A 12,034-nucleotide genomic window follows, 5' to 3' on the forward strand; every position below is an offset into this window, starting at 1 on the left:
CGACTTTTAGATATATCGATGACGTTTTGTCTATTAACAATGATAGCTTTCATTCATATGTCGATTTGATATATCCCTGTGAGCTCGAAATAAAGGACACCACAGAGTCGTCCACTTCTGCTTCATACTTAGATATTTTATTGAAAGTAGACATTAACGGCAAACTAACAACTCAACTGTATGACAAACGGGATGATTTCAGCTTCTCCATCGTCAACTTCCCACATTTATATAGCAATATTCCATTATCACCTGCATATGGTGTTTATATATCTCAACTGATTCGATATGCAAGAGCTTGTTCTGGGTATAGTTAGTTTTTAAATCGAGGTAAGCTACTGACAAACAAGTTGATGGTACAGGGATTTCAACAGTCTCGACTGAAGTCAGCATTTCGCAAATTCTATGGTCGTTATAACGATCTAGTTCGTCAATACAACATCGCATTGGCTCAAATGCTGTCTGACGTGTTTCATACCGATTGTTAAGCCGTTCTTGGCACACTGATTTTGACTGCGGATAACTCCGTTTACCTGATCAGGATATGGGGCTCACGGCGGGTGTGACCGGTCAACAGGGGATGCTTACTCCTCCTAGGCACCTGATCCCACCTCTGGTGTGTCCAGGGGTCCGTGTTTGCCCAACTATCTATTTTGTATTGCTTGTAGGAGTTATGAGATTGATCACTGTTCGTTATCTTCACCTTGCATTTTGATAAAATCAAATGCATGATTTCCTCTGATGTAATTACCTTGGGCCTGATCAATTTCCGTACTCACATATAAACCACCTTTCATTACCTGTTGTTTTATAGAGGACTAACACATTGTCCAAATAACTGAAATATCAGTCATTTATTCCTTAGTTAGCTCAGGGAATTAATGGGGCATGGACAAGATTTAAGCCGAAATTTTTACTTTTTCCCCCTCATCCATGCTTAACTAAAGTACATACATGTACATGTATTACATTACATTAAAAATGGAAAAATAAAATCTGATTTTTTTTAGTTCAAATCATGTCCATGCCCCTTCAAGCTGGTAAGACTATAAGTTTGAGTCCCATGGGGGTATGAAGTTTTTGCCCCCCCCCCCCCCTCCCCCCCCCTTTGCACTAATAGATAAAGTTATACAATTAAACAAACAATGCAATTATTTTATTACGGCACAACATTTTACATCACGGTACCTAACAGTAACAACAAAACAATATAAGATATCAGACAAGGACGTGTTTATAACATTTATTTTAACATTTGACAGTCATAAACAGTTCATACACAAAAGTTAAAGTTTATTCACTGTGGATGTCAGTCTTGCTGTCACTGTCTGTATGTGGTGCTAAAAATGTTGGTGCGTATAGTTTACCCACAGCTTTCAGGAAGTGAGAAGTTGTAATTTCTCTAGCCTGATACTAATGCCACAGGGTGGTGACACGACCGCTGGTTTTCTCGTACGTCGTTCGTTGCCACCTAGAGAGGGTCTGTTCCTCTACCAGCTGTACGTGAAGGGGAACAGCCTTGGATTCCTTTGGTAGAGCGGGTACCATCGTCGCAAACCAATGAATGAAACAATGACCCGTGGTTTGCGACGATGAGCGGGTACCAGCTTGTAAAAATGCAGCTTGCTCCCGTTCGCTCTGCTTTAAGTCTTGTGTGCCATCCTGTAAACAAAGCATACAATACATAAGTCAACAATTGGAGTTACGATCAAATACAAATAAATTCCATGTCTAAGATTAAAGATATCTTTCAAATATGCAATTTTTAACTTTTATATATATCAAATTTTACACAATAAATAAGTAAGCTGAATGATATGCACTCGCCCGTTATTTCATTATTTGTACGGACGGTCTGTTTGAAGACGCACCACTGGTGCACAGCAAACACATTACTTAACATCCAAGTTCTGTTTACGTAGGTCGTCAGGCGCCATAAGGGCTGGGAGTTGGTGGTCTCCTGCAGCAGTTTTTGAAAGGTTGGTCTAATGTGTGCTGCTGGAAGGTACGGCAGAGCCAACACTTTCCGGATGAAGACATGCAAGGCCCCGTCGTTGTCATAAGCTGTCTTCCTCCCCAACTTGGCTACACGCCGCATGACAGCCTGGCCCCAGTGAAATGCGCAATCCTTGATGTCTGAGTCTGGGTAGATGGACTTAATGGCACCCCACACTCCTGAAAAATATAAACATGTAATTAATAATGTAATGGTCGTCGCTGATCATTTTCTGACAACACATATATGTAAAATTGGAAAAGGAGAAGGTATTAGAAAATTGAATATTTACCTTTCTCAAAGTCTAGACAGAAGGCTTACACGCTGTGGTCTGGAATGAGCTGGTTCAGGTGGTTGAATACCTGCAGTAACAATCATTATATGATATAACAAAGTATACATGTCATATATTAATCATTTAATTTTACATGTTACATGCTTTTTCATTGGTTGAAAAATTACTGGAATATCGTATCCAACGAAAAAAAATTAATGGTCGGAACTACTTACTATTGGAATGTTGGGGATTCCTCTGGATATTTCTTATCTATATAGATTAGGGAATCCTGAAAAGAAAAACTTAACAGTTATATCAATCTATATAAATTTATTAAACAAAACAAACAAATATCAAATATAAATAATAATTGATTATGCAAAATGAAATAAACATGGTTATTTGAGGACACCCCCCCCCCCCAAACAGGAACCACACGTCTGCTAAAATTCTGCAATACGCAAGATCGTAAATACCGAGTTAGTGGAACTCTCTTGTAAAGAAGTCCGGAAAAGCGTGTCGATCTTGGGCATTTTTTGTTTATTCAAAACATGGTATCGGAAGACGGTTTAACATCCATGTGCTTTCCGCAATTAAAAGCATTTTTAAATGAAAGGTGTGTGAAAACGTCTGGATACAGGAAAAATGAACTCCTGAATTTAGCTCTCGAAGCTATATATTTTGACACAAGCTCTTCTCGGCTTTGGGAATTTCCTGGCTGACAGCAGTGGGGAAAAAATCCACCACATTTCCATTAAAATCTATCATTTGTGAATTATGTTTCTTTCTTGAATCATTACTACAGTCTAATGTAATGCAATGATAGTGCACCATTGTTAAAATCGGGTGAATCGATCACGACAAAAGTTGCAGAACTGGTATTATTTTACGAACATGCCCAAATTCTCGCATACTCTGGGTCTCGGGAGACTTTGAAAGGGGAAAGTAAAAATTAAAACCAAGACGGAAAAAGTAGCCGCGATCTTGCGTATTCCGGGCTGAGTGTTAAAGATTCAACCGGGGATGACAATAGCACCTTACGAAAACGTCCTTCATGCCACGAACTCAAATACCAGATACACCGCATACTGCATGAGATACTGCAATATCGTAGCTCTTTTAAATAACAATGGTTTCGAACTCCTGCATAATATGTTTATGAGTTGGACACCGAAACGAGACCTACGTACGACGTTACAACAGCTGTGACGCCTTAGGAACTCGAAAAAACAACAACACCTGTAACACTCACTTGTCCACCTGGAAGCCGTGACAACCCTCAATATAACCCTACCTGGCATCCCACATCTTGATCATGCACGTGTCCCACGCTTTCCGTTAGTACCAACATCGAACTTTGCACAATAAGTAAGTTCCAGTTCCACTCAACAAAATTCCTGCAATTTTCTCTCAACAGAACTTATCTCTAACTCATCATTCTTCAATCCACAAGAAACCCGTTTGCTCAACAGTAAACAACAGTTCGTGGAAGTCGCCATTATGCCTAGCGGATTTAGTTTTTGTTTTAAGTTGTGTATTGAACTATTCACAAATTGCTACACCCAACTCGAAAGGACATAGAATGTAGTCCAAGGATAACTCGTTAATTCAACTCAAATCAAATAATGTTTATAAACTCAATGCTTTAAAATATTGAAGCGGAAAGCTGTATTTCTTATGTTATCTTTATTGCGAGAGTTATCGCCCTTGTCATTTTTAATTGCTTATTAGACATACTAAAATAAATATTTCATGATGGTTAGTTTTGAATTAAAGTACATACAATTATAATCATTGTGTGTTTCTATAGTAGATTCTATAAAGATTAGTAAGTTTGGGTATGATTAGTATTTTGTTTTAATTTGTAAATAATTATACACTACGGATCATTATGGTACTGCGGATGTATAGGATTCTTCTACACTTGAGTGGTAGCACGGTTCTACAGGTAAGACTCGACAAACTCTGTCAGGTATGTATAAGTATGCGGACTGCCAAAGCTAAGCAGTGTGCAGTCATCCATGCATATTACTGTCAGAGTGTGTGGTCGAACATTGCTCTGGATTTGGCATCTCTGTTTATTGCTGCGCAAGATCTGATGTGTGGACATCCCTGCCATTGTCTCTGATTAGAACCAATAGTTAAATAGTGATAGGTGTGCGGTCATCCCTGCCTATCACTGCGCAAGGGCAGGTGTGCGGACATCCCTGCTTGTCCTTGTGGAAGTGCGCTGGTGTGTGGAATTCTCTGCCCATGCACTTGTTCGCTACCAGCCATTAGATGGGTACCTGTAAAGTTCGAAACGAAACGAAATCTACCGAAACGAAACGAAACGAAACCCACCGAAACGAAACCTACCGAAACGAAACAGATTGTATAATCGAAATCTTTTAATTATAATAATTAAAAATGGTATCTTGGGCCCTTGTTAAAGTTTACACATATCAATAAAATTCGCCTCCCCTTTGATGTAGGCTTTCGGCTTGACTGATACAAAGTTTTAAAAGTTGGAAAGGGGGGGGGGGGGGGGGGGGGTAAGCACAAAGCACATAAATATCATGTTCAATTAGCTTCGGATCCATAAATTTCAGAACGGAAGGTTACAGTCTCACAGGTCAGAGGTCTGGGGAAACACACTAAATGAGGGATGGGGTCGTCGGCGTTGGATCAGCTTTTGGACATAAATACATGTTTCAGTATTTTTTGCTCTAAAGACAAATATATGTATACATGTGGATATTGTGTATTTGTATGTAGTATATCAAACGGTGGATTCTGAATATGCCCTCCCGTTCTCTTTGTGATTTCTGCTTAAAATTCCCTCGTTCTTAAGCCTTTTTCAGTTTACAAAATGCCGACCTCCTCCTAATATTATTGCATTAAAAAAATTCCGTTTTCCGTCCCGTTTTCAATTCCCCGTCTTAGCAACACCCCAAATGTATAGAGTTTTTCCATTATTGAAAGTATTCGCACCTCAGCAGTTAGAGATAAAATAAGAGGTTAAGAGCTCTTCCTGCTTTCAATTTTCTCAGACACGAGCTTCTTTAAACAATGTATCTATGCCCAAAGGCGGATCCAACGTCGGCGATCCCACCCCTCGTATAATGTGTTTCCCCAGATCTCTGAGACTGTAACCCTCGGTTCTGAAATTTATGGATCCAAAACTAATTGTACATGGTATTTAATCAACTACGGATATGTACTTTGTGCTCCCCCCCCCTTTTTCCAACTTTTAAAACTTTGTATCAGTCAAGCCGAAAGCCTACATCAAAGGGGACCCGAATGTTATATGTGGTAACTCTCACAGGGGCCTAAGATACCATTTTTAATTATTATAATTAAAAGAGTTCGGTTATACAATCTGTTTCGTTTCGTTTCGGTAGGTTTCGTTTCGTTTCGGTGGGTTTCGTTTCGTTTCGGTATGTTTCGTTTCGTTTCGGTAGATTTCGTTTCGTTTCGTTTCGCACTTTACAGGTACCCGTCATTAGATCCTATATAGGCGCAGTACAACTGATTAAAATCTGCGCATTGTACATATTTGCAGCATCTCAGGGCTATCCGTTTCTATCACGGGCACAAGCCCGCGGGGGTTCACAGGCAGTGACCTCCCTTGCACGTTACAATATTAAATTAAATATATGAATTTATTATGTTTTCGTTGGATGCACGTATACCTCGACAAAAAACACGGAAAACTTTGACTTATACTTCAAGTACTTGTGTTTTATTTTTGAAAGTTCAAATATTTAATGATATATATTTAGTAGAATCATTCATCTTGTTGAAAATGCTATAATATTATATGCATTAAAGTAAACAGTAATGTTCAGAATTTTTTCATATTAAATTTATGAGCCAGCAACACAAGAATACAACGATATCAGGCCTCAACCGTGCGCAGCTTTTAGTGCTCCGTATATCGAAGGTTTTTATAAAAGGTGGATCTGTAGCTCTCTGTTTCGTTATAATATTTTTTAGAGAGCTACAGTTCTGCAGCTAATGTATCACATAGAACCCCGGGTCCTTGTCAACTGTTTCACATAGAACTTCGGGTCCTTGATCTCTGTTTCACATAGAACTGCGGGTCCTTGATCTCTGTTTCACATAGAACTCCGGGTCCTGGTCCCCTGTTTCACATAGAACTCCGGGTCCTGGTCCCCTGTTTCACATAGAACTCCGGGTCCTGGTCCCCTGTTTCACATAGAACTCCGGGTCCTTGATCTCTGTTTCACATATTTCAGAGTTTCCATGGTCCACTCCACTGGAAGAAACTACTGTTAGTTGGAGATAAATAGAGAATTTTAGTAACATTTTAGTAATAGTTTAGTAATATCAGGAAATAGAGTGTAAAGAACATCGATTCAGGATTTGACGAAAGAAGATTGTTTTAAATATCAATCAAATGAGGAATATGATTGCTTCTTTTATCATTTTTTTTAAAGAAGAGACCATGATTTACATAAAATTGAAAATTTTAGGTGGGTGCCGTGTACCCCCCCCCCCTCTTTAGCGAAAAAAGGAAGTCTGCTGGGCACAGCTGCTAGGCATGAATGTTGCTCTTCACTGCCAAATGACAACTCCTGATCTCACTTTTAATCAATTTACCTAAGTTCATAATTGTACGAAATTCGGTTTTTTGACCAATGAATAAAAAACATTGATCTATATACCAGGTAGTGCACATCCTTCGCTTATATAAAGTTCCATTATATAATATATATCTAAAAGAAAGACGTAATGTATAACTTTTAAGTGCAGTTTTTAAAATTTTTTACAATATTCCAAATATGTTCTTTTGAGCTTTCAAATTCTATATGATGATTTTTTTTTCTGATTATTTTAAAAGGTCACTTCTTAATTTCCAATCTACTAGCATGTAGCATTAAACGTTTTGATATGTATATTGTTAGAAGACTTAAGTATGTATTTAGTTCATGTAATAACCAGGGGCGGATCCAGTTACGGGAGCGCAACTTTATGAGGCTGAGGGTCGCCTTGAGGCCCCCAGTGGGTCCAGGGCGAAGCAAAAATCTTTTCTTTTTTTTTTGGAAAATTTAATATTCTCGTAAACTATAGCAGTGCAATTTAAGAAATCAATAAGCTTAGTAACCCTTCAGGTGTATCATTATAGATTCAATTAGTGCAAAATATGGGACCACAACAGGTGTTTAAATGTTTGAGCCTGGGATATTCAATGAGCATTCTGGCCCATGGACTTCTTGTCATTTATTTAATCTATAACCCCGACCCTAACCCCCCCACCCCGTGGAAAAAACTTGGGCCACTATAAGGGTACATATGCACAAAGTTTTAAAAGTTTTGTTAAGAGGTTTGTACCTGAGTCTTGAAGTATTGTGGATTTTGATTGCAACATTGAAGGAAATTATGAAATAAAAGATGAAAATGCTTGATATTGACCTTTTTCGCTTTTACAATTTACTTGGATTCATTTGCATTAACTCGAATAATCTGTTGATTTCAACAGAAATTAATTATCAGTGGCAGTGCCCCCCCACCCCCCCCCCCCACCCCCACTAAATTTTTCAAATTTAAGGTAAATCGTGGTATCTTGTTTAGAAAAATGGACTAAACAATAAAAGAAGCAATGATTTATTCCCTTTCCAGAGAAATGATTTCTTGAATTACTTTATTGGGAGAACTTAATTTTTTCCAAACCCCCTTAAAATTTGCGTCATTTTATTAATATCACCTAATAAAAATGATAAAAAACAGTACAGATGACTAAATAGGGGACATATTTCAAACCCTATAAAATCTGTAAAATCCCCGACCACCTGCCTCATAAAGTGCGACCTCGCCGATGTGTATTACGGTGTCATTGATAATTATTGGTCTATAATCATTAGAAATACAAAGACACGGTTACCCAACCATGAAGCTTTGACTTGGGGTGTACCAATTTGTTTGGTACACGCTAAAATCTTTTGTTCGAGGTGTGAAACATGTACACCCCAAGTCCAAACTTCAGGGTTGGGCAACATCGCCTTTGTATTTCTGATGATTAGACCAATAATTATCAATGGTTAGTAACAAACAAGGATTTGTTTATATTATAATATTCGTGCTTTCTGAATACGGTGTGTCAGTTACCAGACTTGGTATGGAGCATGGAACATTATAACAAAAACACTAAATTTGGGAGGCTTGGGCGAGCAACAGAAACAAGAGAACATACATGCTCTCTCTCTCTCTCTCTCTATATATATATATATATATAATAGGATGTGTACTCACCATCTTGTGTTCGGCTTTGGTCACAAAGCGATGCATCCAGCAATCTATCATTTGACACAGGGACAGTTTTATATCACTCTATCAGCATCTCTGATCCGTTTTTGTTGGTCACCCAAATAGTCTGTTTTCTAGATTATTTTCAGCAATGACATAGCTAAAAGGCTAACAGAGAATCTATGCTTGAATGGAATTAAGGCCATCTCATTATTAATCTAAATGTTAAGATACAAGTATTTAGTTTAGAGATTAACTGCCAGAAGTCCCCCTTATTTAGGATTGGAGTGCTGTGGTCAATAAGTCAAAATAATAAATCAAACACAAGATGTTTAACTTGTTGATCATGAATTATTGTTGTTTTATACATACCACACTCCCTGTACAGGCACATACACGGTATTATGTGTAAATACATATAAATGTGCGTTAATGACGTTTTGCCGGGGGGTGGGGGGCAAATAAACCACGTGTGTTATTTTCATTCTCTACCCATAGTAGCTGCAATAATGTAGCCCTATCCAATTTTTTTTATTCTGACGTTTTTCGGGATAAGGCTACAATTCCATAGAATCTCCGTAATGGTGCAAAATAATTTTATGAATAACCGATAATAAACTCTGTGTATTAGTCCCAAATGTTGTTTACACCAAAAGGAGTACCAACTTTGTGCTCGGGCATGTCTAATAAAGGTGTTTTTCATTAAATATAATGTACAACATGCAAAATTCTTCGTCTGCTCCGCCATGCTTGTTATCGCGAGATCTCGTAGGTGGATCTAATGAAAAACCTAAACATTGACAATCAGCGCTAAAATGTAGTTACTCGAGCCACTTCGACAAAGAAAGGAAAATCATATTGTTGCAGAAAGAATTTACACTCTGCTGTTCGGTTTTTAACTTGATATTAAATTCAAATCTTTTCAATACCGACGAAATGGCTTTCGCCTCCATACTTGTCCATTGATTACCGTCTTCCTTGACGGTATACAGAGTTGAAGTGTTTTACAGTCTTCGGACTTTGCACTTCCTCTCTTTTTTCATTGGTAGAAAGTGCATGAAGTGAAAATTTTCAATTATTTCATTGGTTGAAATGCTCTTCAAGGCAAGGGAGATAATTTTCTGGTGTTCTAATTTTCGTACGACTTAACAATTTTTCAAGATTTTCAATCTTAAAAAAATCGACAAAACGAACAAAAGAAAAATGCAATTCATGAAATTGACACATTACTTTTTTAAAACCAACTAATACAAAGCATTTCTATGGTTACTTCATTTACAGCAATGTTTTCATTTTTGCATACAAACAGAAAAACTCGCCGTTTTTTGTTTTGATTGCTTGTGTTTTGGGAATTGTCTATTCGGTAGGGCTAATCCCTACAAAACAGTTTTAATGATACCCTAATTACATAAGAATAAATAAGGCTTGACTTCAAAATGAGGATCACTGTTTTTTTTAAAGTATGCAAAAGAATAATCTTTTCCATCAAACTCTATGTATTTTATGATATAATTTTTGGCAAAACTATTACAATATTCTCAGGTCTTTATCCTGGTTAATTTCTAAAGCAGTTGTACTGTACAATATGCAAGAATAATTTTTATGCAAATTTGAGCAATTTAAATCTTTTTAGTTTGTTTTGTTTCATAACTTTGTTAAAAAATAAATATTTTGATATATACACTGAAAATCTCAGTTTCATTTGATATAGAGGCTTTAATCAGTGCTAATACAGGGAACAGTGATTTTGATTTCCAATACATATACCCTTCATAAATACAAACTTTTACAATGGGAGTCAGGACACAGGTTTGTAGGCATGATGTCCGTGAGATTATTTATTTCAGCTCAATTCAATAATGAAGACAAGGGACATAATTCAACTTCGCTCTATAGAGTTGCTGCTAAAGACGGCAAGCTTTTTTAAAAAGCTTTACTTGTGTAAATACTACCTTATATGGCATATGCAAATGACTTGACAATCGGAAGTTGAAACTTCAGTACATCAAACATGGCGCACAAATATGAATGGAGAAATTGGAATTTATCGAAATTGTTGAAAACGGTAGAATAGAGCCTCACAAATCTTAAGTTGCAGGTTGTAAATTTATATATTGACTAAGAAACATAGAATATCATTTTATTTACGTAAAGAAAGTCAGGAAATGTTTAGAATGAGCGCAAATGTTGCGGGAGTGAATCACTCCCGCATTTGCACCATTACGGAGATCCTAAGGAGTTGTAGCCCTTTTTCCAAAAAAAAAAAAAAAAAAAAAAAAAAAAAAAGTCAGAGAGGGCTCATTATTGCAGCTATACCCATAGGTGTCGCTGTTCGCTAACTCATCTGTCATTGTAGCTGCAGAACTGTAGCTCTTTGAAATAATATTTTGACATAACAGAGATGTTATGTCAAAATATTTTTTCAGAGAGCTACAGTTCTGCAGCTACTGTCAATGCCGTACTTTCAAAATTCTTGTAAAACGCTTTCTAAATTCTTATTCAAACGTTTACTTCGCATAATCAATTTATGGCGCAGAATTTTAAGATAAAATTGTTTTACCGCTTGTAAATTTTTTTTTTATATTGATAGAAAAAAAGAAAGAAGAGAATTTCCCTCCGAGTTTTGGTGTTATCTTAGCTACATTAATCATTCTAACTCCTGAATTCCATCTTCCGTTCCCGATTTAGCAACACCCGGTAGATGCATATCCCCCACTTATAAATGTAAAACTCCATTATATAATATATATTTTAAAGCAAGACCTTGTATACCATTTAAGTGCAGGTTTAAAAAAAACAACCTGACAGTATCCCAAATGTGTTGTTTTCAGCTCTTAAATTCTATATGAGCCCCCCCCCCCTCCCCCCCTATTAAATGAAAAAAGGTCATTATTTATTTCCAATCCCTATTAGGCTAGCATTAAACGTTTTGATAGGTATATTGTTAAAAGACTTATAATTATGTATTCAGTTGATGTAATAAATTAATTTGTGTTGACATCAACAGACAAATCGAGTTGATGCAGATGAATCGACGTAAATTCTAAATGCAGTAGAGGTCAAAATCACGTATTTTCATCTTTTATTTCATAATTCCCTTCAATGTAGCAATCAAAATCTACAATACTTCAAGACTCAGGTACAAACCTCTTAAATAAACCGTTGTACCCTTATTTTGGCCCAGGTCCCCCCCCCCCCCCCCCCCCCACGGGGATGGGGGTCGGTGTTATAGATCAAATAATGACATGAGGTCCATGGGCCACAATGCTCACTGGATTTTCCCGGGCTCAAACATTTTTAAAAGACCTGTGGTGGCCCCATAATTTGCATTTATTAAATCTATAACGCTACACGTGGATGCATGTTTACTACACATATTGAATCTATAACGCTACACGTGGATGTTTACTACACATATTGAATCTATAACGCTACACGTGGATGTTTACTACACATATTGAATCTATAACCCTACACGTGGATGTTTACTACACATATTGAATCTATAACGC

At 37.1% G+C, this 12,034-nt stretch overlaps 2 long non-coding RNA genes across 2 annotated transcripts; both read right to left on the bottom strand.

The window, feature by feature from the left end:
* Window positions 1-1,832: 1,832 nt before the first annotated feature.
* On the bottom strand, window positions 1,833-9,874 carry LOC125677935 (uncharacterized). The gene is made up of 4 exons (XR_007371339.2): window positions 9,452-9,874; window positions 2,507-2,562; window positions 2,289-2,358; window positions 1,833-2,175 (listed from the first exon to the last, which is right to left on the bottom strand). It is a non-coding gene; the product is annotated as an uncharacterized LOC125677935 (long non-coding RNA).
* LOC130048452 (uncharacterized) lies at window positions 5,970-9,444 on the bottom strand. Its single transcript, XR_008797242.1, has 2 exons — window positions 8,529-9,444; window positions 5,970-6,534 (listed from the first exon to the last, which is right to left on the bottom strand). It is a non-coding gene; the product is annotated as an uncharacterized LOC130048452 (long non-coding RNA).
* Window positions 9,875-12,034: the final 2,160 nt, after the last annotated feature.

Source organism: Ostrea edulis, chromosome 7 (genome assembly GCF_947568905.1).
Source record: "Ostrea edulis chromosome 7, xbOstEdul1.1, whole genome shotgun sequence".
NCBI classification, from domain to species: Eukaryota; Metazoa; Mollusca; class Bivalvia; order Ostreida; family Ostreidae; genus Ostrea; species Ostrea edulis.